The sequence below is a fragment of the Chanodichthys erythropterus genome, chromosome 16, assembly GCF_024489055.1.
Source record: "Chanodichthys erythropterus isolate Z2021 chromosome 16, ASM2448905v1, whole genome shotgun sequence".
Lineage (NCBI taxonomy): Eukaryota > Metazoa > Chordata > Actinopteri > Cypriniformes > Xenocyprididae > Chanodichthys > Chanodichthys erythropterus.
Window position 1 is genome coordinate 15,495,551 of NC_090236.1, and position 26,979 is coordinate 15,522,529.

The following is a 26,979-nucleotide window of genomic DNA, read 5'->3' on the forward strand; positions in this document are numbered from 1 at the left end:
GGGCGGACATGCAGTAGTTTAACCTAATTTATGTCCTCATTTGCCCAAACTAATGTAAAGGCTATTCCAACAGCTGTGAACGATGAATTCAGACTCGAAATGAATTCAATTCATTTATTTTGAAAAACACACAGAACATGAACAAAACTCCAAATAAAAATAATGAAATACACTCAAACTATAAATAAAAACATATAGCCTACAGCGAAACTAAAATAAAAGCATTCAAGACGTTTTGCTCTCAGTATCATTAAAAACATATGCTATGCTAACGTAACATTTTGCATAACATATATTTCAGACGATTAAGGAAATCACAAAGGTAAAAATATTAACAAAAGTACTTAAAGTAAACTGTGGGTAATGTTACTTAACCAATGACGCAGTTGTTGAACTTTATTGCTATAAAACTGACGAGAAACACGGAGAAACGTCGACGCTGTCCTCTACAGCAGCTTGAATGTTTTCCCGGTTGCCATGGCAACTCTAACAGCCACCTGCACTAACGTAAACATAACAATAAAAAAAAGGTTTTGCGTCTTTCCAAAGTTAACTTTATACATTTTTATAAAAGCCATTTATTCGTTGTCACCTCGGAAAAATAAATTCTTCTCTCAGAAAAATTAACTTTACACTCTTATCAACATACTGTGGGCACACGCGCACTACATTTGTGGAGGCGCGCGCTGTATGTCACGACACTATATATAAAAATCATATACTCTGATTTGGTGAAAAGAAACATTTTTTTTCTTAAGGGGACATTTCAGTCTTGTATCTGACATTTAATTACACGTTTTATATTGCAAATTCTGGTAATAATAACATAGAATGTGTAAATGATGGTAATGAAATTACGAGCACATGACGTTGCTGCTACGTTGCCAGTAAGTCATGGAATGACCATTATATTACGAATAGAGGATGTATCTGGAACGTCCTTGGTAATCTTGTAACGTTTGGAGAACGTACTGACGACGTTGTGATATGGTAATTTGATGGTAATATTATTACGGGCATACAACGTTGTAGTTACGTTACTAGTAAGTCATGGAATTACCAATATATTACGAATAGAGGACGTATCTGGAACGTTCTGGGTAATCTTATAACGTTAGGAGAACATACTTACGACGTTGTGAGATGGTAATCTGAAGGTAATGAAATTACTGGCATGCGACGTCGTAGTTACGTTGTCAGTTAGTAAGTCATGACATTACCAAAAAGTACGAATACATTACGTAACTGTTACGTCTTGTGTTAGCTGGGATGTTACTTTCAATTTCGATTTAACGACTTGCGATTCTGCGTCAATTGCTTTAGTGGACAACAGCAAAACAAAAACTCTCGTATATATAACATAGACTTTTTATTATCTTTGTAATTATTTTATTATCTTTTATCATCTTTATAATTATTTTATTTTGTAAATATTCGTGGCCTAAACAGCGGGAAACTTTACTGTATGCAGTTCTGTGGATGTTTTGAAAACTTAAACTAAACGAAAATTATTGTTGCCTTGTCAATATAATTTCTGAACCCCCCCCCAAACTGATGCGATCATCGTTTCATTAACCGACAAGATTATATTAAATTAGAATTAAACGAAAATTGTTACATTTTCTGATTACAAAAAGTAAGGTTAGTTTTAGCCTACATGAACAAATAGCAGAAAAAACAATAGAACATGAGGATTCATCATCAACATGCACCTGTAGCGCTTCTGTGAACGAAAAAAAAGGATTAACTTATAAAAGGAATAAATAGCAGTCTATGCGCGAAATTTATTTCACTTAAGTAACATCCCAGCTAACCAAAATACGTGACTGTTACGTAACTGCAACGTAATTTGGTGACCAAACTTTCGTCTTGGCGACGTAACTAGTTACGTCGTGGCAACCGGAAAAGTGAAAGGTGCCTATACGTCGCCACAACGTAACTTTGTGACGTTGCCAGTTAGTAACTGCGAAGTCGTGGCAACGTTGTGTATCAATAGTTGTGTGTTGGTCATCAGTTGGTAATTCTTATTTTTATTTATTTTTCTATGGGCGGACATGCAGTAGTTTAACCTAATTTATGTCCTCATTTGCCCAAACTAATGTAAAGGCTATTCCAACAGCTGTGAACGATGAATGCAGACTCGAAATTAATTCAATTCATTTATTTTGAAAAACACACAGAACATGAATAAAACTCCAAATAAAAATAATGAAATACACTCAAACTATAAATAAAAACATATAGCCTACAGCGAAACATAAAATAAAAGCATTCAAGATGTTTTGCTCTCAGTATCATTAAAAACATATGCTATGCTAATGTAACATTTTGCATAACATATATTTCAGACGATCAAGGAAATCACAAAGGTAAAAATATTAACAAAAGTACTTAAAGTAGACTGTGGGTAATGTTACTTAACCAATCTGACGCAGTTGTTGAACTTTATTGCTATAAAACTGACTAGAAACACGGAGAAACGTCGACGCTGTCCTCTCCAGCAGCTTGAATGTTTTCCCGGTTGCCATGGCAACTCTAACGGCCACCTGCACTAACGTAAACATAACAATAAAAAAAGGTTTTGCGTCTTTCCAAAGTTAACTTTATACATTTTTATAAAAGCCATTTATTCGTTGTCACCTCGGAAAAATAAATTCTTCTCTCAGAAAAATTAACTTTACACTCTTATCAACATACTGTGGGCACGCGCGCACTACATTTGTGGAGGCGCGCGCTGTATGTCACGTCACTATATATAAAAAACAGTCATCCATACTCTGATTTGGTGAAAAGAAACCTTTTTTTCTTAAGGGGACATTTCAGTCTTGTGTCTGACATTTAATTACACGTTTTATATTGCAAATTCTGGTAATAATAACATATAAAGAATGTGTAAATGATGGTAATGAAATTACGAGCACATGACGTTGCTGCTACGTTGCCAGTAAGTCATGGAATGACCATTATATTACGAATAGAGGACGTATCTGGAACGTCCTTGGTAATCTTGTAACGTTTGGAGAACGTACTGACGACGTTGTGATATGGTAATTTGATGGTAATATTATTACGGGCATACAACGTTGTAGTTACGTTACTAGTAAGTCATGGAATTACCAATATATTACGAATAGAGGACGTATCTGGAACGTTCTTGGTAATCTTATAACGTTAGGAGAACGTACTGACGACGTTGTGAGATGGTAATCTGAAGGTAATGAAATTACTGGCATGCGACGTAGTTACGTTGTCAGTTAGTAAGTCATGACATTACCAAAAAGTACGAATACATTACGTAACTGTTACGTCGTGTGTTAGCTGGGATATTACCAAAATCTCAATATTTTAACCAAAGGGTTATTAACATTATTCAGCAGGCATTAGGCCATACAAAATAAATAAATAAAGAGAGACGAGCTATTGTTCGTTTTTCAAAATTTCTTACACTTTTTCTTATTGTGATTTATTCTATTTATTCAAAATAGAATAAAATAAAAACTGTAGTTTTTTGTTTATTTGTTTGTTTGTTTGTTTTAATATGCGCTTTTCATCCGCTCCTCTGTGTGCTGATTAACATTCTGAAATAAATATTTCTGTGAAATACGCGTTAGGTTGCACAGAAGAAAGCCGATTTATGACATCTACTGATGTAGCGGCAGCTAGAGGACTGTTATTTTGTAGAACGAACTGAAGACGACGTCACTGGCTCAGATTTGATTGACCAATCGGCTGAAAGGGGCGTGTAATGACCACCCACTTGTGGAAAACGAGTTTTGAAGTCGTGTTTCCGTTTTCTATCCGTGACCCGAAAAAACGAAAATCGAGTCAAAATCTCGTTTTTCCGTTTTTTTTACAAACGAAAAAAACGGGAAACGACCGTTTTCTCGTTTCTGCCTATTTCATTTCAAATTGGAAAACAAACTATCAAAACGTACACCGGTCCGTGGTGGTCCGTGTAACGCTTTGCAGTTCTTTGTTCAATTTGCACCATCAAAATGAACCAAATGAAAAGTTGGCTTCAAACTTTCATTTTTTTCATTTTTTAGAATACTTCACAAACGGATAATTGTCACTCAGTTTAATTTTCGATTCTACATGTGTTAAATATTTTTTATTTCTTGGGCTTCACTTTCTGACTTTCTCTGTGTCTTGGGATTTTTCCATTGTGCAGCTCATGTGCGGTCCGTGTACGTTTTGATAGTTTGTTTTCCAATTTGAAATGAAATACGCAGAAACGAGAAAACGGTCGTTTCCCGTTTTTTCGTTTGTTAAAAAAAAACGGGAAAACGAGATTTTGACTCGATTTTCGTTTTTTTCGGGTCACAGATAGAAAACGGAAACAGGACTTCAAAACTCGTTTTCCACATGTGGGCGGTCATTACACGCCCCTTTCAGCCGATTGGTCTATCAAATCTGAGCCAGTGACGTCATCTTCAGTTCGTTCAACAAAATAATAGTCTTCTGCTGCTATATCAGTAGATGTCATAAATCGGCTTTCTTCTGTGCAACCTAACGCGTATTTCACAGAAATATGTTTGCACAGATAAAAAAAGAGAGGTTTTAAAAAACCTACAGTAAACCTACTGTAAATTTAATTAAGTCTGTTTTTAAGCTGTCATTGTGTTTTTAAAATGTAAATGCCTCTACATCTGTTACCAAGCGCATGACATCCTTTGGGCTACTACCACCGATCAATAGGCTATACATAATGATAGACTGTTCTCTATTATAGATCAGTGGCTACTGCACTCATTTTTTTTTTTTTTTCTTATTTTTCTTATTTTAATGTTTTGAAACATTTTATACATTTAAGTTCAATCATTTAGCCGACGCATTCTTTGCAGTAGACTATGCAGTCATATTAGAAAATAGGCTATCCACTAGGTGGCAACACCTAATAACGGTATCACCATCGGGGGGCTTTTTAGTTTTCCTTAGCTTATAAATGGCCATACAGATTTTATCTCTTAAATTAAACACTTTTATGAACACAGTGAACATTATTATATGTCACAGTTTACTTGCTATCCTCACTTTTTCTGTCTTTCCTTCGCTTTTGAATGAATTAGCTATAAATGGCCCTGAACATTTTACTTTTAATTTCGATTTAACGGCTATTGGCGATTCTGCGTCAATTGCTTGGACAACAGCAAAACAAAAACTCTCGTATATTAAACAGAACTTTTCTCATCTTTGTAATTATTTTATTTTGTAAATATTCGTGGCTTAAACAGCGGGAAAATTTACTGTATGCAGTTCTGTGGATGTTTTGAAAAACTTAAATTAAACGAAAATTATTGTTGCCTTGTCAATATAATTTCTGTTTTTTCCCCCTGACTTTCAACTGATGCGATCATCGTTTCATTAACCTACAAGATTATATTAAATTAGAATTAAACGAAATTTGATAAATGTCTGTGAATCATTAAAAAAATCCCAGGGGTTTAGTTTTAGCCTACATGAACAAATAGCAGAATAAACAACAGAACATGAGGATTCATCATCATCACGCACCTGCAGCGCTTCTGTGAATGGAGAACAAAGGATTCAATTATATAAAAGGAATAAATAGCCTATGTCTATGCGCGAAATTTATTTCACTTAATTAACATATTACCAAAATGAAAGGGGAAAAAATGCGACAATATGAGTGTCGATTCATTTTTGAGAAGTTCACAGAAAGGAAACCAAGACGGCAGAAAATTTCTTTGTTTATTTTACAAGCAATGTTTTGTTTTTATTGTGAGTGTACAAAAATAATAGGCATATTTAACCCTTCACAGATTCGAATGATGTTACATATATTTGACCATAAATGTCTGAGTATTTTAAGTTGTTTCCGCTTTTATAAGAAAATTCAAGTGAACGCGTCGGCGCCTCACGCGCACAACATCAGTTTTAGTAACTTGACATCAGCCTGTTAACTGTGAAAATAACATACATTCAACCAAATATATAAAAAGTTATACTGCTCATTTTAAGTAGTCTGTGTAGGCTACAATAAAAGCGTTTAAATAATAAATATAGTTTAGCCTCCAAATCGTGAATATTGAAACATTTGGATTTGTGTCAAATTAGAGAGGTAGCCTAGGTTATAACGCCGGTTTCTGTTTCAGTTCAGCTTTAAATGAATTCGTTTTGGCTTAACATTTATATATTATTTTTGTCATAATTAAAATAGCTATGTAGCTGTAATTTTGATCTTTAATGTTTGATCTTTACATATTCCCTCAATCTTTTAACCAAAGGGTTATTAACATTAGCCTATATTCAGCAGGCAATGTTAGGCTAAATAAAATAAATAAATAAAGAGAGATGAGCTATTGTTCGTTTTTCAAAATTGCTTACACTGCTTATTTATTGTGATTTATTCTATTTATTCAAAATAGAATAAAATAAAAACTGTAGGTTTTTTTTTTTTTTTTTTTTAAATCTGTGCTTTTCATCCGCTCCTCTGTGTGGGTAGTGCAGTTTCACTATGCATATTAAACTACAAACAGCATTACAACAGTCTGTGTGCTGATTAACATTTCTGAAATAAGTTAGCGTTAGGTTGCACAGAAGGAAGCCGATTTATGACATCTACTGATATAGCGGCAGAGGACTGTTATTTTGTTGAACGAACTGAAGATGACGTCACTGGCTCAGATTTGATTGACCAATCGGCTGAAAGGGGTGTGTAATGACCGCCCACATGTGGAAAAAGAGTTTTGAAGTCGTGTTTCCATTTTCTATCCGTGACCCGAAAAAACGAAAATCGAGTCTAAATCTCGTTTTTCCGTTTTTTTTAACAAACGAACAAACGGGAAACCACCGTCCCAGCTAACACACGACGTAACAGTTACGTAATGTATTCGTACTTTTTGGTAATGTCATGACTTACTAACTGACAACGTAACTACGACGTCGCATGCCAGTAATTTCATTACCTTCAGATTACCATCTCACAACGTCGTCAGTACGTTCTCCTAACGTTATAAGATTACCAAGAACGTTCCAGATACGTCCTCTATTCGTAATATATTGGTAATTCCATGACTTACTAGTAACGTAACTACAACGTTGTATGCCCGTAATAATATTACCATCAAATTACCATATCACAACGTCGTCAGTACGTTCTCCAAACGTTACAAGATTACCAAGGACGTTCCAGATACGTCCTCTATTCGTAATATAATGGTCATTCCATGACTTACTGGCAACGTAGCAGCAACGTCATGTGCTCGTAATTTCATTACCATCATTTACACATTCTTTATATGTTATTATTACCAGAATTTGCAATATAAAACGTGTAATTAAATGTCAGACACAAGACTGAAATGTCCCCTTAAGAAAAAAAGGTTTCTTTTCACCAAATCAGAGTATGGATGACTGTTTTTTATATATAGTGACGTGACATACAGCGCGCGCCTCCACAAATGTAGTGCGCGCGTGCCCACAGTATGTTGATAAGAGTGTAAAGTTAATTTTTCTGAGAGAAGAATTTATTTTTCCGAGGTGACAACGAATAAATGGCTTTTATAAAAATGTATAAAGTTAACTTTGGAAAGACGCAAAACCTTTTTTTATTGTTATGTTTACGTTAGTGCAGGTGACGGTTAGAGTTGCCATGGCAACCGGGAAAACATTCAAGCTGCTGGAGAGGACAGCGTCGACGTTTCTCCGTGTTTCTCGTCAGTTTTATAGCAATAAAGTTCAACAACTGCGTCAGATTGGTTAAGTAACATTACCCACAGTCTACTTTAAGTACTTTTGTTAATATTTTTACCTTTGTGATTTCCTTGATCGTCTGAAATATATGTTATGCAAAATGTTACATTAGCATAGCATATGTTTTTAATGATTCTGAGAGCAAAACGTCTTGAATGCTTTTATTTTATGTTTCGCTGTAGGCTATATGTTTTTATTTATAGTTTGAGTGTATTTCATTATTTTTATTTGGAGTTTTATTCATGTTCTGTGTGTTTTTCAAAATAAATGAATTGAATTAATTTCGAGTCTGCATTCATCGTTCACAGCTGTTGGAATAGCCTTTACATTAGTTTGGGCAAATGAGGACATAAATTAGGTTAAACTACTGCATGTCCGCCCATAGAAAAATAAATAAAAATAAGAATTACCAACTGATGACCAACACACAACTATTGATACACAACGTTGCCACGACGTCGCAGTTACTAACTGGCAACGTCACAAAGTTACGTTGTGGCGACGTATAGGCACCTTTCACTTTTCCGGTTGCCACGACGTAACTAGTTACGTCGCCAAGACGAAAGTTTGGTCACCAAATTACGTTGCAGTTACGTAACAGTCACGTATTTTGGTTAGCTGGGGTTTTCTTATTTCTGCGTATTTCATTTCAAATTGGAAAACAAACTATCAAAACGTACACGGACCATGTGCCTACCTAGACAAAACAACGAGTAGTAGTCCTTGGACACACTGACACTCTCACACGTAACCAGAAGTTGAAGACACACACACATTTACGCACATACATTTCTTATTTGTTATTATATTTTGTGAAATGCCATACATGGTTTACATGGTAAGTCGTATGATTGGATGCTCAAGCCATCCTGGAGATTGTTGTTTAACCTATGTCTATAAATATGACCCTTCTTCCTGAATAAATCTGAGAATGCTTTGTACCACACTTGATCTGTGTCTGCTTGGTCATTCTCCCGAGATCTCGCGCTGCTGCTGCCACACATCACAGGGGTTGAGGCGCCTGTTTCTTAACTGATGACTGGAATTACAAATATTCTACCTATTACTGAGATTTTGATCTAACAACATGTTTGGGTTGTTGCGTCCGAATCTGATTTTTGAACAAACATAAATATGACTCATTATTCTGATTTTCCATTAATAATGAGCGCTCGCGGGTGGATCGTACCACCAGTGTCGCCGGGGATGGAGCGTGTGTTGATATTCATCCAGAGCGCTGTACAGTTATGGATAGATCTACGGCACGTCTGCCCAAGCAATAATTTAGCGCCTGCCCTACACTATTATGTACAGTACGTTGAGCTGTTAGTAGTTCACTTTGGACTTAAGCAGCATAAAGAATACGGTCAGTGCTTAACTCATTAAAGTTGGAAATATTTTTTATCGTAATAATGACATAGTTTCTCATAATAATGAGAAAGCTTCTCGTATAATGACTTAACATCTCATAATAACAAAAAACTTCCAATAATGACTAATTTTCTCATAATAATGTGAAACTTTCTCGTAATAATTTCTTAACATCCCCAGATAACACACATACGTCGGGCCGATGTTGTCTCGATGGACAAAGTTCCATCGCCGGGACGTAGCTCACGGAGCGTTTGCTCATCGGGAAAATGTCGCCGAGACGTCGGCCTCTGATCGCGAATGCTCTCCGGCCGATGTGTGGACGATGCAAAGCTGTAAATACTGGCCGCTGTGCAGGGGCTTTCTAGGACCTTCATTTATTTAGGCTGAACCTTTCATGCTACACCCAGATAGCACATAATTAACCTAGAATCGATGTTTCTCACGACATCAAAGACCAACGTCAGACACGCCATTCAAAACTAACGGAAAATCGATGCGGATGGTTTGCTTACCTTATGCTGAAACAATGTTGACATCAGTTGAGTGAAACACGATGTTGATTTCAGTTGGGCTAAAGTTTTACCCAGTTTACACATTTTCGTTTTTAAAAATCTCAAATACTTAATACTAATTGATAATTGTGCATGTTTATGTAATAATCACACATCACATTCAGTTAACATTGTTTTAATATTTACAAAATACAGTTACAGATAGCCTACATGTTTAGAGCATACATCCTCCTATACAAACCGTCAATATAATAGAGAAGGCATTTACATTTAAATACACAGAGGTATACAAGTAAATTACAGGCTTAACAGTCTCAAGTTAAAAAATTAAAAGCAATATTTACTCATGAACAAAACTGGTCATGTTCTGTTGTACCAAACACGTTATTTTTATTGGAGCACAAAAGGAGATGTAAGGCAGAACATCAAGAGACTGATAGCCTCAGTCACAATTCACTATCACAGTTTCTTTTCTAATGGTGACTGAGACTGTGACTCGCTCCTTTTTTGTCCCACAAAAATAAGACATATGGGTGAGTTGATGATTTATATAAAAAAAAAAGGTAACACTTTATTTTACAGTGTCATTATTACATATGTTACATGTAGTTACTATAGTAATAACTATAAATTATGCATAATTGCATGCAACTAACCCTAATCCAAACCAAACCCTAATCCTAACCCTATAGTAAGTACTTGTAGTTACTTAATATTACTCAGTACTTAAATGTATAAATTACAGTGTAACAAAGACACCTTAAAATAAAGTGTAACCAAAAAAAATCTTACCCTTGAAAATGGAGGACAGAAGAATATAGCAGAAGAATTGGTTTTCCTTTTCTAATTAAAATGTAAGTTCCTCGCTCTTGTATTATCAGGAATGTAAACTCCTTGGGTGAAAACGGTGACAAAGATGTAAACCACAATTTCAATAGCATAGACAAAACTATTTTTAATTACTTTTTTAAAAAAAATACATATTATGGGCCAAAAAGAGGTTTAACCCACACTGAAAAGTCATGAAATGCCCATGAGAAGGATGCAACACTAGAGAAACTGGAAAATTAAAGTATGACCATTGGACAAGAAATGCTGATTGGGTCAGCAGGGTCCAGCCAATCCCTCATTAACAATTAAATATCACTTGTTTATATATTGATTATACACAAAATTAATAGTAGTTAATAAGATAGACATGGTTTGTCATTGATAAAATGAGACTGGAAATTTAATCAGAATATTGTCTCAAATTATGCATGTGCTGTATAATATATTGTAGCAAAACTGAGCTCCTGTGACAGTGGAATTTGTAGAGAATATTTCAGTAAAGTCACTGAGAAAATGTATTAGGATTTTCAAACTTGTAGTTTTCTTTTCTTTTCTCTCTCACAACCACAACAGTTAAATTTGTACTAATCTTATTCTACAAATTCAAATTATGAAACTAAATGACCTGTAATGAAAAAATCCTACCATCCATAAAAATGACTCCTATCCCTCTCTAACATAGTCTTAAATATTAATTGTAAAATAGTAGCATTTATAATAAATATTTGGCTACTTTTCATTTCTTGCCAAAACCATAATTCTACAGTGCCAGGTAATTTCAGGGTGGTGCTGTGTTGATTACTGATTGATTAATAACGACAAGAACATGTTTATCACTGCATAGCAGTGATGGAGTACTCGAGTCCTGGACTCGGACTCGAGTCCGACTAGAGTCACTATTCTTTGGACTCGAGTCCGACTCGAGACTCCATTCTCTGGACTCGTGACTCGACTTGGACTCGCGGACTGATGACTCGTACTTGGACTCGGACTCGAGGATATATAAAATCGGACTTGAGCATTATTTAAGTTTATATATAATATTATATAAGGTTTCAGGGCCGCGGGAAGTAATTTTGAACAGGGGGTGCTGTGAATTTTTTTTTTTTTTTTTTTTGACAAAAAACCTATGAGCCTATAGGCCTATTTAAAATACATTTTAAAAATAAATACATTGAGATTTACTACTTTATTGTCATATACACTTCAGTGCACAGCCAGCCAGGGTCTGAAACACACAGACATCAGTTCTCAGATATGCGCAATGCACTATTAATCCGAAGCAGAAGCAGAATCAGAAATAATAGTTTAATAATCGAAAGAAAACTAAATAATTACTTTCATTACAATTTCAGATAGCCTATACATACATGCAACTTATTTAGATACAACAAATAATATTACAACAAAATATAATATTAATCAAACTTCACAATAACGCTAAAACAATGCAATCGATTTGGTCAGATGGCTTGAGTCACTGCACGTTTATGTCACGCGCAACTCTATTAACTCCAAAATCTTTTTACGCACACCACAAGGAAATAATCTCTGACTATTTAAGCAATTTGTTTATTGAACAGTTCTCCACATCCATTACGCAAAGAACACACGCACAGTAGCCTATAAAGCTTTCTGTCTCCATCTCCAACCTTTTTACACAAACCACAAGGAAATAATCTCCGACTATTTAAACGTTATTTAACAGTTCTCCACAACCATTACGCAAAGAACACACAAATGAAATAATACTCTCCATCTCCATCCCCACCACCTTACAAAAATACTATAGTGTACTACTTACAATTGCTTGGCTAGTCAAAGCTGATCCCACACTTGTTGCCAAAAAAATAAATGTTACAAGCGCGGCAGCACCATGCTCTTACCTGAGCTACATGCAAAAAAAATCCAAAATTGGTTTCTGTGACATATTTTCTCCTCGTTTCTGTCATTAAACTATGCAAATTTACTAGTTAGCTGCTGCCAAAGATGTATTCTGCATGGAACGAGCGGGACCTCTTTACTCGGCGACCAAACCTGCCTGCCTGACGTTGACAACGTAACTTCCGAACCTGTGTTGATTAGGCCTCAAAATATGAAATTAAAATCCAAAATATACGTAATAGCCTACGTGTGTCAAAATCATTTTCTAAAATATTCATAAGTAATTTATAAATTGTGCAAAATATTTTAATAGGCCTACATTTTTTTTTTAAATCTCCCTCTCATCACTAGGGGGTGCTGCAGCACCCCCAGCACCCCCACTTCCCGCGGCCATGTAAGGTTTCGTGCCCAAGACCGGCCGGGATCTATTTTTTTCCCCTCAGAGACACTGCTACCGCTCGCTCTCTTGGCAACACACTCACTGACGTCACTCACTTTACGCTCGTGCATGATTCGCGGGCTAAATGTTCAAATTTGGAAAATTGAGGAAAAGACTGGGACAACCTCAAACTTTAACAGAAACCTGTCACGGATGCACCCAGAAAAGTAAGTAAAATGCTTTCCATTGGCTAACGTTAGCTTTTAAAAAAACTATTATTGACTAATGCATATATGATAATAAACAGAAGAAGCTAGGGTTGGGCGATGTTTGACAATTTGGCATCAGACGTCGACGATGTCTAATGTCTGGTTCAGATTACACAATTTTTTTGTCTGTTGATAATTTACTAGTCACTGTGTCAGATCGGATTACATGATTTTTTTTGTCTGTTGCGATAGTCACTGTCAGATGGATGACACAATTTTGACTCCTAAAATCCTGTGGTGTAGTGGTCAAGAAACATGTCAGACTAACGTTACACGTTGCTTTCTGACCAGTCGCGTGCTGTCACACACACACATTCACTTGAACACATACAAATGCACTCACGTTAAATCACTCGGTCACTCATTCATAAGCGCTCTCTCTCTCTCTCTCTCTCTCACTCACACACACACTCTCTCTCTCATATCGTATTGTTTTTTACTTTTTAAGTATTTTTAAATTTAATTTTAAACTCGAGACTCGACTCGGACTCGAACGCCGGGGACTCGAAACTCGACTCTAACTCGAACTTTGGTAATGGTGACTCGACTTGGACTCGACTCGGACTGTTCTTTGGGGACTCGGACTTGGACTCGGACTCGAACACTGGGACTCGAGACTCGACTCGGACTCGACAGTGGGTGACTCGACTACAACACTGCTGCATAGAGCACGTGTTTGAGTGGGATGTTACATACTGATATGTCATATGTGAGATCTCGCATATCAGTTCACAAATAAAATCTGTCCATGACTTCACACTTTTGATACAGGTGTGCTGCAACTGTAGAATAAGGTGCGGTCACACTATGCTTTTCATTCCATTGACCTCCATTCATATGCACACAAATGCGGGAGACCAGAAACGCAAGCTCATGCAAAAAGTTTGGTTTGGAACTCTGACCTGCGAATTCACATCACACGACTATATGTAAAGAGTACAAAATTGCTATATGAAGGTGTGACCTAATGGCTAAATTTCAGTGTCTGAAGAATTTTCGCATGCTCAAAGTAGTGTGTCTGCAGCTTAAATGTGAGCATATGAATATCTTAATTTCTGATTTGTAGAATAGGACTTGTGCACCACCAGAAAAGAATTTGAAAAGGTTTAACTGTTGTGTTGTTTGTAAGAGAGAAAGAGAGAGAAAAGTTTGCAACTTCTAAAAAAACATTGTGTGATTATTCTTTACAACTACAAATCCCACTGTCACAGGTGCTCAGTTTTACTATAGTAATACCCTCTCAGAACATGGTAGTAATCAGCCATCCATGCAAAAGCAGAAGTCGGTGTGGTGTACTGTTGGTACATCTGTCCAGGCCAAGATCTGATGTCTTCATCTTCAGCTGGGGATCCCAGAGACCCTGCAATAAAAATAGTAGAGTTCAAAATCCATTGTACATGCCCATTACAAAGTATCGCATCTGGTAACATAAATCACCATTCCAGGTTCAATTTAACTTTAGCTCAATAGACAATATTTGTAGCATAATATTGCCCAAAAGAAACAGTTTTGACTTGCACTCTGAATAGTCCTTTAATATGGCATTTTGTGAGAGGCCTTGTCACATTTTCTTCTATAAGTAATTTTTATTCAAAATTAATGATTAATGTAAAATATAAAGAATTCATGCATTTACAAACCTCATTTGGAAAAATATGATGTTTTACACAGGAAAGCCTGTCAGTGATGGGCTGTAATGAAAAAGAAAAGACACATTACATATATACCTATCAAAATAGACTAATACAGATTGATGTTGTAACCAGTCTCTTGATCTGGGTAGTGGCAGCTATTGGGGAAACTCACCATCTTCATGGCATCAAGGCCACGTCCTGAAGAATCTCAGCGCCAAACGCTGGGGATCACATCTCATCTGGTAACAAGAGCACAGCCATAATTGTAAGAACCCTAATGACATCTTTACCCCCTGATATTGTATTGGTGATTTAATTCAAACATTTTAGAGGCTGAGTATGAGCAGTGTGTAAGCTGACCAGATTTATGTGAAAAATAACTTAAATGCCTAAAGTTGTCGACCCCCTGAACCAGTCAGCATTTAAAGTATTTAAGTATTTGGTAACACTTTACAATAAGGTCCATTAGTTAACATTAGATACTAATACATTATAAAAATCTTGTTAACATTAGTTAATGCACTGTGAACTAACATGAACAAACAATGAACAACTATATTTTCATTGACTAACATTAACAAAGATAAGTAAATACAGCAACAAATGTATTGCTCATAGCTAGTTCAAGTTAGTTAATACATTAACTAATGTTTAACAAATGAAACGTCTTTTAAAGTGTTACCAAATATTTAGTAAAATGTATTTAAGAATGTATCAGTAAAAAATACACACAAATAACTCAAAGACCTAGAGAAAATATATTAATGACCATAACATCCTGTTATCATAATAGTTTATCATAACTACAACCACTATAACATTATTTGTCTCCTCATCTCATTTTGCTGATTATTTTATGCTAAAGGCTTTTCACAGACACTCTCACTGAAACAACCAGGGATTAAAGAGTTAGTTCACCCAAAAATGAAAATTCTGTCATTTATTACTCACCCTCATGCCGTTGCACACCCGTAAGACCTTCGTTAATCTTCAGAAGACAAATTAGGATATTTTTGCTGAAATCCGATGGCTCAGTGAGGCCTGCATAGCCAGCAATGACATTTCTTCTCTCAAGATCCATTAATGTACTAAAAATATATTTAAATTGGTTCATGTGAGTACAGTGGTTCAATATTAATATTATAAAGTGACAAGAATATTTTTGGTGTGCCAAAAAAAAAAAAAAAAAAAATTCAAAACACTGCTTCAGGAAGCTTTGGAGCATAATGAATCAGTGTATCGAATCAGCGGTTCTGAGAGCCAAAGTCACGTGATTTCAGCAGTTTGGCTGTTTGACACGATCCGAAACGCTGATTCATAACGCTCCGAAGCTTCCTGAAGCAGTGTTTTGAAATCGGCCATCACTATATAAGTCATTATTTTGTTTTTTGGTGCACCAAAAGTATTCTCGTCACTTTATAATATTAATATTGAACCACTGTACTCACATGAACTGATTTAAATATGTTTTTAGTACATTAATGGATCTTGAGAGAGGAAATGTCATTGCTCCCTATGTAGGCCTCACTGAGACATCAGATTTCAACTAAAATATCTTAATTTGTGTTCTGAAGATGAATGAAGGTCTTACAGGTGTGGAACGGCATGAGGGTGAGTAATAAATGACAGAAATTTCATTTTTGGGTGAACTAACCCTTTAATGATTTTAAAATGTGAAAAATCTTACAGGCCCCAAACTTTTGAACAGTAGTGCATGTTTGAGGATTTGCTTACTGGTTATATGATTTTTAGCCTGAGATTTTCTTCGACAAGAGTGCAGGCCGTCAGCATGGAAGAATCTAGGAACATAACAAACAGTTTATCACAGAGCCTATATAATGTCAGGTTCATTAGAATCAAAACAGCTACAGCAGAGGTGAAATTCAGGAAAGAGAAAGTAGAATATGCAGAATATATATACAAAATTGTATTAATAGAATTTGTTTTAGGCTTACTTCATTTTATATTGCTCTGTGTTACTTACGTTTGTATGTCAGAACCTTACAAACTGTAATATTAAAAAATAATTTTGCAAAAGAAAATAACATGCATGGTGATATAGGTAAAATATTTTGTGGGGCAACACTTTGGAATGGGAAACATATTTACTATTAACTTTTGCCTCAAACTCTTAATATACTGCTTATTAATAGACAGTAAGGTAGTTATAGCGTTTAAGGGTGGATTTAGGGATGTTGTAGAATAAGGTCATGCAGAATAAGGCATTGATATCTGCTTTATAAGTAATAATAAACAGCCAATATGCAAGCTAATAAGCAACTAGTTTAAAGTGAGAATTGTTCCCCATACTAAAGTGTTACCCTCTGAGGAAAAAATGCGTATGAAGTTATTTAATGAGCTTTCTCAGTTCACCTGAGTGTCCTAAAGATACGTTACTCCTGTCAGCAGCTCTTCCTCCTCCGGTGTTGTTGATTTGTTCACTCCTGAAATCACAGAACATTTTTTCTTCAATGTGATTAGTATTAAATTATTAAACATTAAATGTAATCGAGGTAATTTGTTTACCATGAAAGATAATTTCATTTCGTTTCATTTGATTTTCGCGCTTCCTGTAAGGGATGTCAGTACAGCAGTTTAAATAAATTAGCTCACTCCCAATGACGGATTACCAAAAAAACCTTAACAAAACTACCAAAGCCTCTCTTCTGAACATAAAGATGTGATTAAAAACGCAAACTTTCATAAGAGCTCAGTATATTAGCCAAACAGTTCTGAAAACGGTTATGCTAACGGACTTTTTCGAAGAAAATAAACTATTTCAATAAAGTAAATATTCGACAGAAGCGTGTCAATTACAGGTAAGAAACATATCCAGAACAGTTTTATACTATTTATGTGATTTTAGGGACTAAACTCACCCGAAAGCAGAGAAAGCAACAGCGAGAGACGGAGATTTTGCAGCTTGTCCGTTACTGCGGTGCACAGTGCGCGCCCATTAAAACAGGTAAAAGTCACGCAGTATTTAAACATCTACCATTACCGGTTTATGACCTGATCCGTTTATTTTGCAGATGACGAGATATGTTCAAATAATTTGGCTACTTACAAAAACTTTTCTGAACTAAACAAGCTGGGCTGACCTAGCATTCTGGTGCTCATCTTCCCTTCGCCTCCGAGAAATTGAGATTACAAACTGCCTGTAGTAAACCGAGTGCCTTATACTTTTAAGTGTCACAGAAATATAAAAAAGATTTTCTAATTTACTTAAAGTGAAAACTTACCTGAAAACCACAGATGTTGCCGGAGTCGCCATTTCTCTCGTCGGTTGCAGAGATGAATGGTCACGCGCAAACAGAAAAGCGCGGCATATCGGCCTGCAGTCGTGATCCGACCCAAAGCCGACGAGCTGGAAATAGAGTTCGGACTGAAGATACGCGCCTATGCCTGGCCGATCCTTATTAGATGTTACAGATATGAGGCCGACGTTCCGCTCTGCGGCCGACGTCGGCCACATGTATGTGTGCTATCTGGGTCTCATAATAATGACAAAGTTTCTCATAATAATGACAAATTTTCTCATAATAATGAGAAACTTTCTCGTAATAATGAGAAACTTCTACGCATGCGCAGCAGCGGAGCAGAAGGGAGTGACACGCTATAGCCACACCCGCTGGTCAAATCTCAGCAAACATGGCACATTCTGCAAAAGTGTAATCTATAATATCATTAAACAACATTATTGATTAAATTATCAGAATATGAGATATAGTTTTTTATTCATTCGTATTTTTGTGTAACAAGCAGCAACAAAAAGTTGATTTCAATTCAAACAGATAATGATTATACTGCAAACACCTCTGTTAAAGACCGCTTCATCTGCAAAATTGTCTACAAACATCTGCTACACATATTTTCATGTTTTACATTGTTTTGTACGGTGACCGGGAGGGGATATGTTCGGTTCACTTAGTTTTGTCGTGGCCACGACATATAAACTCGTGGGAACGTGATAAGTCGTTCCCTCACATATGATCTCGAGGCCACGACTTTACATCGCGTGGCCACGACATAAGGATGTTGTTACCTCGACAAAACAACCCAGATAGCAAACTGACATAGAATCAACGTAGAAACGACGTTTCTCGTGACATCGAAACGACGTTGATCTCCGACGTTGATCCGGCATCAGTTTGCTCATCGGGGTAATGTTGAATCAACGTCAGACACTCCATTCAAATCTAACGGAAAATCGACGCAATTGGTTTGGTTACCGAACGTTGAAACGATGTTGATTTTCGGATGGTTGAAACGACGTTGTAGAATCAACACATATTCAACATAAAATCGATCTAATTGGTTTGCTTACCTAACGTCGAAACGATGTTGATTTCAGCTGAGTGAAACGACGTTGTAGATCAACACGAATTCAACATGAAATCGATCTAACTGGTTTGCTTACCCAACGTTGATGTTGATTTCATTTGGGTGAAATAACTCTATACAATTAACACATTTTCTACTTATTTTAAAAATCTCAAACACTTAATACTAAAAGATAAGCCTGTTTACAAAATAATCACACATCACATTCAGTTAACATTGCTTTAATATTTACAAAATACAGGTACAAATAGCCTACATCGTTAGAGCATACAAACCTTCTATACAAGACTAACATAGAAAAGGCATTTACTCTCAAATACACACAAAGAGGTATACAAGTTAATTATTAGCTATTATAAATAGTCTCAAGCTACAAATTAAAAGCAATATTTACTCAAGTATAAAACTGGTCATGTTCTTTTGTACCAAATGTGTTATTTTTATTGGAGCACAAAAGGAGATGTAAGGCAGAACATCAAGAGACTGACAGCCTGAGTCAGACTACGCCATCAGTTTCTTTTCTTGCTGTGACTGAGACTATATGACTCTCTCCTTTTGTGTTCAACAAAAATAAAGACATATGGGTCACTAGATGATTTATAAAGAAATCTTACCCTTAAAAATGGAGGACAGAAGAATATAGACGATGAATTGGTTTTCCTTTGCAATTAAAATGTAAGTTCCTTGCTCTTGTAACAGGGATGTAAACTCATCAGGGATGAAAAGGGTGACAAAGATGTAACCCACAATTTCAATACAATGGACAATAAAATATATATTTTTAATTACTTTTTTAATTTCAAGGTTTATGAATATTTAAATTTATTTCATAATTATTATTGACATTTATATCAAAATTAAAATATTTCATCTTTATCTAAATGTAAACCAGTGTCAATTCATGAAGTGCCCCAATGATTTAACGGATTCACTCCTGTAATTGGATAAATGCGAATGTCACTCCTGAAAATTTGCAGTGCAGGTGGTTCTCTATAGCCCCCAGCTGTTAGAACAGCGACTCAATTATGCACATGCTGTATTGTATCTGGCATTATTGTAGTGAAACTGAGCAACTGACAGTGGAAGGTGTAGACAATATTTCAGTGAAGTCATCAAAATGTTTTAGTAGTTGAAAACTTAGTTCCTTTCTCTCTCAAAAACACAACACAACAGTTACACCTTTTAAATTTCAGAGTGTCTATTTACATAAAGTGCAAATAGCGTCCCTTGTTGGCAAACGCTATTTACACTAGCTTTTGGGCCACTCAAGTTTTAAAAAGAAGCACAGAAGGCAACGTCTTCAGTGACACAGCAGTAGAGAGTAGGGAGTTCTGGCTTTTGATGCAGGTTCAAATCTGCCTTTTGCTAAGCTCACATTTATTTTCAATAAAAATGAAAATAATGTTCTAAAAGCGGAACTAAACTGAACGAGTGTTTAATAATATTAAAAATGTTTATTGGGTAGGGTTAGGAGAAGGTGTAGGGAGGGTTTTATTCTACCAATAAGGCAGCATCCATTTAATCATTTTAATAAATACAATCATTTACACTCTATATTATTGCATCCTGTTAATGTACAAAAATACTGAGGTGCAAATAGTATCTGCCAATATTAAGTAGGCCTATAGATAGCATCTATTTACTCTTATTGCAAAGAATTGATACTTTACATGGTGTAAATAGAATCTATCACTATTTTCACCTAGTGTAAGAAAATGTGCTATTGTCACTTAGTGCAAATAGCCGCTGCCTTTAATCTTTTTCATTGCAGGTGCACTAAACCTATTCTACAAATCACAAATTAAGAAATTCATAAGCTCAATTTGTTTGTAGATCAGTAAAACTTTGGCCAATCATGCACATTTCTTTGTGTATGATTTTGTGAATCACCTACACTGTTTGGCTATTCTCATGTGGTAACATTAAAGAAATATTAAGTGCTAGCTAAAAACAAACAAACAAACAAACAAACAAAAACAGTTTGTAATAAAAAAAAATCATACATAAAAGAGACTTGTATCCCTTTAATATAGACTAAAATACTGAATGTCAAATAGTAGCATTTATAATAAATATTTAGCTACTGTTCATTTCTTGCCAAAACCATACTTCTACAGTGCATGTAATTTCGGGGTGGTGCAGTGTTGATTACTGATTGATTAATAATGACAAGATCAGATTGTCAGATTGTATATCTTTACATTTTGAATATATTTGTTAAAATTTGAATTCATGTTAATAAAAAAGATACTGCAAAGTGTGACATCATATCAGGACTGTTACAGTGTCTGAAGAGCACGGCTTAAATGTGAGCATATGAATTTCTTAATTTGTGAAATAGGATTTGTGCACCCCCAATGAAGAATTTGAAAAGGTGTAGCTGTTTTTGTAACTGGAGAAAAAAGTTTGCAACTTTTAAAAATCCTTTCAAATTTTTAAATAAAAAAATAAATAAATAATTTACTGATGTATGACTATTCTTTAAAATTAGAAATCCCACTGTCACAGGTGCTCAGTTTTGCTATAATAATACCCGCACAGAACATGGTAGTAATCAGCCATCCATTTAAAAGCAGAGGTCTTTGTGGTGTACTGTTGGTACATCTGTCCAGGCCAACATCTGATGTCCTGATGCCTTCAACTGGGGATCCCTGAGAACCTGAAACAGAAATAGTACAGATCAAAATCATACATCATACATACCCATTACAAAGTATCTCATCTGGTAACACAAATTATCATTCCAGGTTTAGTTTTAGTGGGCATGATAATGCCCAAAAGAAATTATTTCAATTCGCCCCTCTGAATATTCCTCTAACGTGGCATTTTGTGAGAAGACCAATGACCTTGTCACGTCTTCTTTTACATTGTAATTTTCATATAAGAGAAATAATTAATGCAAAATATGAAACATCCATGCATTTACAAACCTCATTTGGATAAATACAATGGTGGAAAACTTGAATCAGTGTTACACAGGAAAGCCTGTCAGTGATGTGCTATAAAGTAAAAGGAAAGACACGAATAACACTGTAAAACTGTATTTTCATAGTGGGTCCTTTTATAATAAAGTCATTATATTATGTTTTTAAAAGATCTTGTTAATTTTGTTTAATAATATGAACAATATTAATAGTAGTAATAGTAGTAGTATATATAAATGCTAGAAAAATTTCACCATGAGCTGTTTGCATGTAAATGAACATAATGGGAACAGAAAGTAAAAAACAGCTCCATCTGAAACTTTTCAATCAAATCAAAGGAGTACAAGCTCCTGTTCTAAAATTATAGTACACAAGACACACAAATGAGAGGTACAGTCTCTCCCTAATCTTACAAAATAACAACCATCCTGACAAACACGTTGTATGAAGACTAGAGTTGGAATAAAACACCCCTCCTTATCCTCACATATCATATAAAGTATTTCCCCTCCTCAAGTCCATATTGTCCTTTCATCTTCAGGAAGCCATCTTTCAGCCTCCATGCAGTGGTTGGGTAGAGCTACATTAGGTTAGGACAGCCTTAAGAAGTTATTTCATGTGACTCATAGAAGTTATGTCAGTTATGTCATATGGGTAGGGATAGGTATCGTTATAGTTCTAACAGTATTGCTACTGTTAATTATTGATCGGGTACTTCAACGGTATTCTTATCGGTTCTTTTTATTATATACAAATTAAGAACATAATTAACATTGCTTTATAGATGAAATCAACTGAAGATAAAAGACATTAAATCTCTCAAGATCTCAGCAGAGGAGGATTAAACAACTCTAAACAACAACTAACACCGTGTCTACACCAGACATGACTTTTTTTGTGTCGCGCCTCAACAGCTAAAAGCTGACCGACTGTTGAAAATAGAACGCGGAGCCCGCTTACTGTCAGGAATTTGTTGTGTTGCGTCACTCCTCATCCAGTGTAGACAAAATCACAGATTATAACAGGTTCTATTATTAAACATGCTGAGAAGATGTTACTGTTTATGTGATCACAGATATTCCGTGCATCACAGCACATATGAGCTTTGAAGCAGTCTGTCTCAATCGAGATGTGTTATAGGCTGCCCACAATATGCGCGGCAATATCCATCGGCAACTGTAACAGATTTTAGATTTTTGAATTTCATCTTGGGATTTCAAACAGAAACAAGATTTTTCTTACCCCCCCCCAGAAAACAAGAAATATTTTATGTAATTTTAATTATCTAGAAAAGGCATCTTGATTTAACAATTTCTAGATATTTGGAATATAAACAATACAAAAATACTAAGTAAGAAAATTTTTTTGTAGTGCAGGACATTTTTAAATATATCTCCGATTGTGTTTGTTTAAAAGAAGAAAGTCATATACATCTAGGATGGCTTGAGGGTGAGTAAATCATGGGATAATTCTCATTTTTGGGTGAACTAACCCTTTAAGGTCTTTTTTATCTTTGGTTGATTTCATCTAAGGCTGTGGCTGGAAGTTTTTCACTTTTTCTGTTGTTGTTTCTTTCCTTCAGTAATTCTGCTCGTTAACAGCAGGACTGGTTTACGTCACGTGACAAGCATTGATAATGACACAAGAGTGGGTAACTTCTGTCCACCTCGTCTATAGGCAAGGACTAAAATAGAGAAATTTCATATGAATTAATATTGATTCTGGAATAAATTTTTTTTTTTTTTTTTAAATCATAAACAAATTGCGATAGGTGAATCGATTTTTTTTCCCCAGCCCTAACATCTATATAGCAATAATGAATAGTGCGTGTAATTTCTCCAGTACCGACGGCAGAACCAATATTGTTCAAGCTTATCGATACTCTGGTCTTTCAGAATTTAGCCCCGGGGCCTGTTTAATACCATGTTTCGGTACCCATCCCTACATATGGGTGAGCTCATAAGGATGAAAGCTTGAGTCAGTCTCTTGATTTGTGACTGTGCAGCTATTGTGAAACTCACCATCTTCATGTATCAAGTGTGAATGGCATCTTGTCCTGAAGAATCACAGCTCCAAACGCTAGAGATTACATCTCATCTGGTAACAAGAGCATAGTACAGCCATAACTGTAAGAACTCTAATGATATCTTTACCCCCTGATATTGCATTGATGATATAAATTCAAACACATTAGAGGCTAAGAGTATGAGCAATGAGTAAGCTGCCCAGATTTCTGTCGAAAATAACTTACTTGCCTAAAGTTGTCGACCCCCTGGACCACAATCAGCATTTATAAGTAAAAATATTTAAGAATATATCATTAAAAAATGCATGCACGTATACAAATAAATAAATACCTTTGAGTGGAACAGTATGGCGTCTGTCACTGGCAAACATAACTACAAATAGACAGAGAAATACAATAAAATAGATTAATGACCATGATATCCTGTTATCATAATAGTTAAATAAATGATTATAACTACAAGCATTATAACATTATACTTGTCACGTATGTTACCTCTTTTAGCTGATTATTTAGCCTACAGGCCTTTCAAGAACAACCTCACTGAAACAACCTGGGGTTAATGATTTTAAAATGTGAGACTTCTTTCAAAGACATGTAAAAATCTTACAGACCCACAACTTTTCAACAGTAGTGTAGTGAATGATTGAGGTTTTGCTTACAATAGTCATCTGGTTCATGGCCTTTGACAGGAGGTCGCTCAGCTCTGCTGGGGTGCAGGAGGCCATCCTCATGGAAGGATCTAGGAACATAACATTCAATTTGTCACAGAGCCAACCACATTTATTACAGGTTTATTACAAGGAACCAAGCTAGAGCAGAGGTGGAAAGAATAAAATACATAATATTAAAAAAATAATTTCTTAAGTTAACAGAATTTATATTTTTAGTATTAGAATTCACTATTGTACATACAGTGTCACTTACGTTTGGATGTCAAAGCCTTCTTAACTAATGCATTAAAAATAATTTTACAAAAGAAAACTGCAGATGCATGGTGATATAGGTAAAATATATTGTGAAATAAATGCATTTTAAAATATTTAATGAGCTTTCTCAGTTCACCTGTGTTTCCTCCAGAAATGCTGCAAACTTTGGAATTTACCCTTTGTTGGAGGGGGTTTTCTGTCGTCCCTGAAATTACAGAACAATTTTTATCAATATTTGTTTACCATTAGAGATCAAACCGTGTTTGAAATAGTTTCAGCTAATATTCGCGCTCATGTAAGTGACGTCACCGATTAACGGTACAGCCAGCGCATACTTTTAGGTTAAATAAATAAGTAAGTTTACCATCATTCATTGATAATATGCCAGCAAAACGTTAACAAAGCTATCAAAACATCTCATCTACACATAACGATGAGATTAAAAGCCCAAACTTTCATTAAACAAGGGCTCAAAATATAGAGTTAGCCAACCGCTTCTGAAAACGGTTGAGATGCTAACGGACTTTTTCAAAGACACTAAATCATTTCTTTTAAGTAAATATTCAACAGAAGTGTGTCAGTTACACTTAAGAAAAGTGTCAGGAACAGTTTTATATATTATGTGTGTGATTTTGTGGACTAAACTTACCTAAAATCAGTGAAAACAACAGCGAGACGGAGGCTTGCTGCTTGACGTTTCCCCGTTTCCATGGCAACTCAGATCCGCTACAGCATTTGAAAGCGATTCGAACGTTCAACGCGCACGCGCATTAAAACACGTCACAGTCATGCAGCATTTACAAACATAAACATATATAATTATAACATTACATACAATTATTAAATCATGAAATTAAAATGCATTTTGTAGTTCTATCGACCCATTGTGCAAAATGAGAAAGTGAAACTTTAAAAGAACTTCTTTATATTTTTGGAAAACGTGCTTGGAGTATTTTTATACCAACACTTTACTTTTGTTATATATATATATATATATATATATATATATATATATATATATATATATATATATATATGTGTAGCGCCCCCTACCTGTCTTTCTGTTAATTAAATAGAGCAGCGCACCAGATTCATTAACTATGTGCCTACAGATGTTGAAGTTAGGCCCCTCTGGTGTCACAAATTAATTACTTCTTTATAAAGCTATTTATAATTATGAACTATTCTAAATGTGATATATTTAATGTATTATACATATACTATAATAAATAGTCAAGCACAAACTCTTAGATGGATAACAAAAGATAAAGGATTTAATTAGAACAGAAATAGAAAGTCAAAAATAGAATTTGAGTGATGTGATGCATTCACACAATCACATAGACTTTAAATCTGACCAAATTAACCCCCCAAAAAGGCTATATCGCAGGTGACAGGAGTACAGAAATGGTCTCTGTAACAAAACACTCAGAATAAAAAAGAAAACTAAGTGAATTCACTTGGAATGAAATGTACAAAATTATTCACTCTGGATGTCAGTAATCACTTTGAATACTCACAGTTGATAAGCGCGCTGGATAACAACATATAGGACGATTAAACACTGTGGGCCCCCCCCCCCACACACACACACACACACACCCACACCGTTGCAGGCCTGGATCGTAGCTCGGGTTCGTGGTGGCCGGCAAACTGAAAAATGACCGCTTCACTCTCCTGAGCATAAACAAATCAACAAGGGTACCTCAATTTTCAGGTGCGAATCAAACAGCGACCTTGGAATCCTGTAGTAGGCCTCCCGCAGCTCCTCGATCTCGCTCTCCCTCGCCAGCCGATGAAACGCTCCTCCCACGCAGCCAGAGGAACCCCAAATATCGCGGGTATTTGGGGCGCTATCTGGTCCTCAATGTCTCCCTCGTTGTCCCGAAAACAACAATGCTTACTTTCGCCAATCTGTTTTGTTTAAATGTTCCGCTAATTTAATAGTCCGGTTCAGATGAATAACATAAACCGTACGGGATATTAAGGAAACAGTCCGTACGCTGACGACACCGGAATGTCGTATAAACACTCACAGCGAACTCACAATAAACACAAATAAACAGGACTCGGGTTTCACACACGATCAATATTACAGTTTCAGATTTTTTAAACTTGTAAACTATTCACCACTCTATTACCGCATACCGCGCGTCT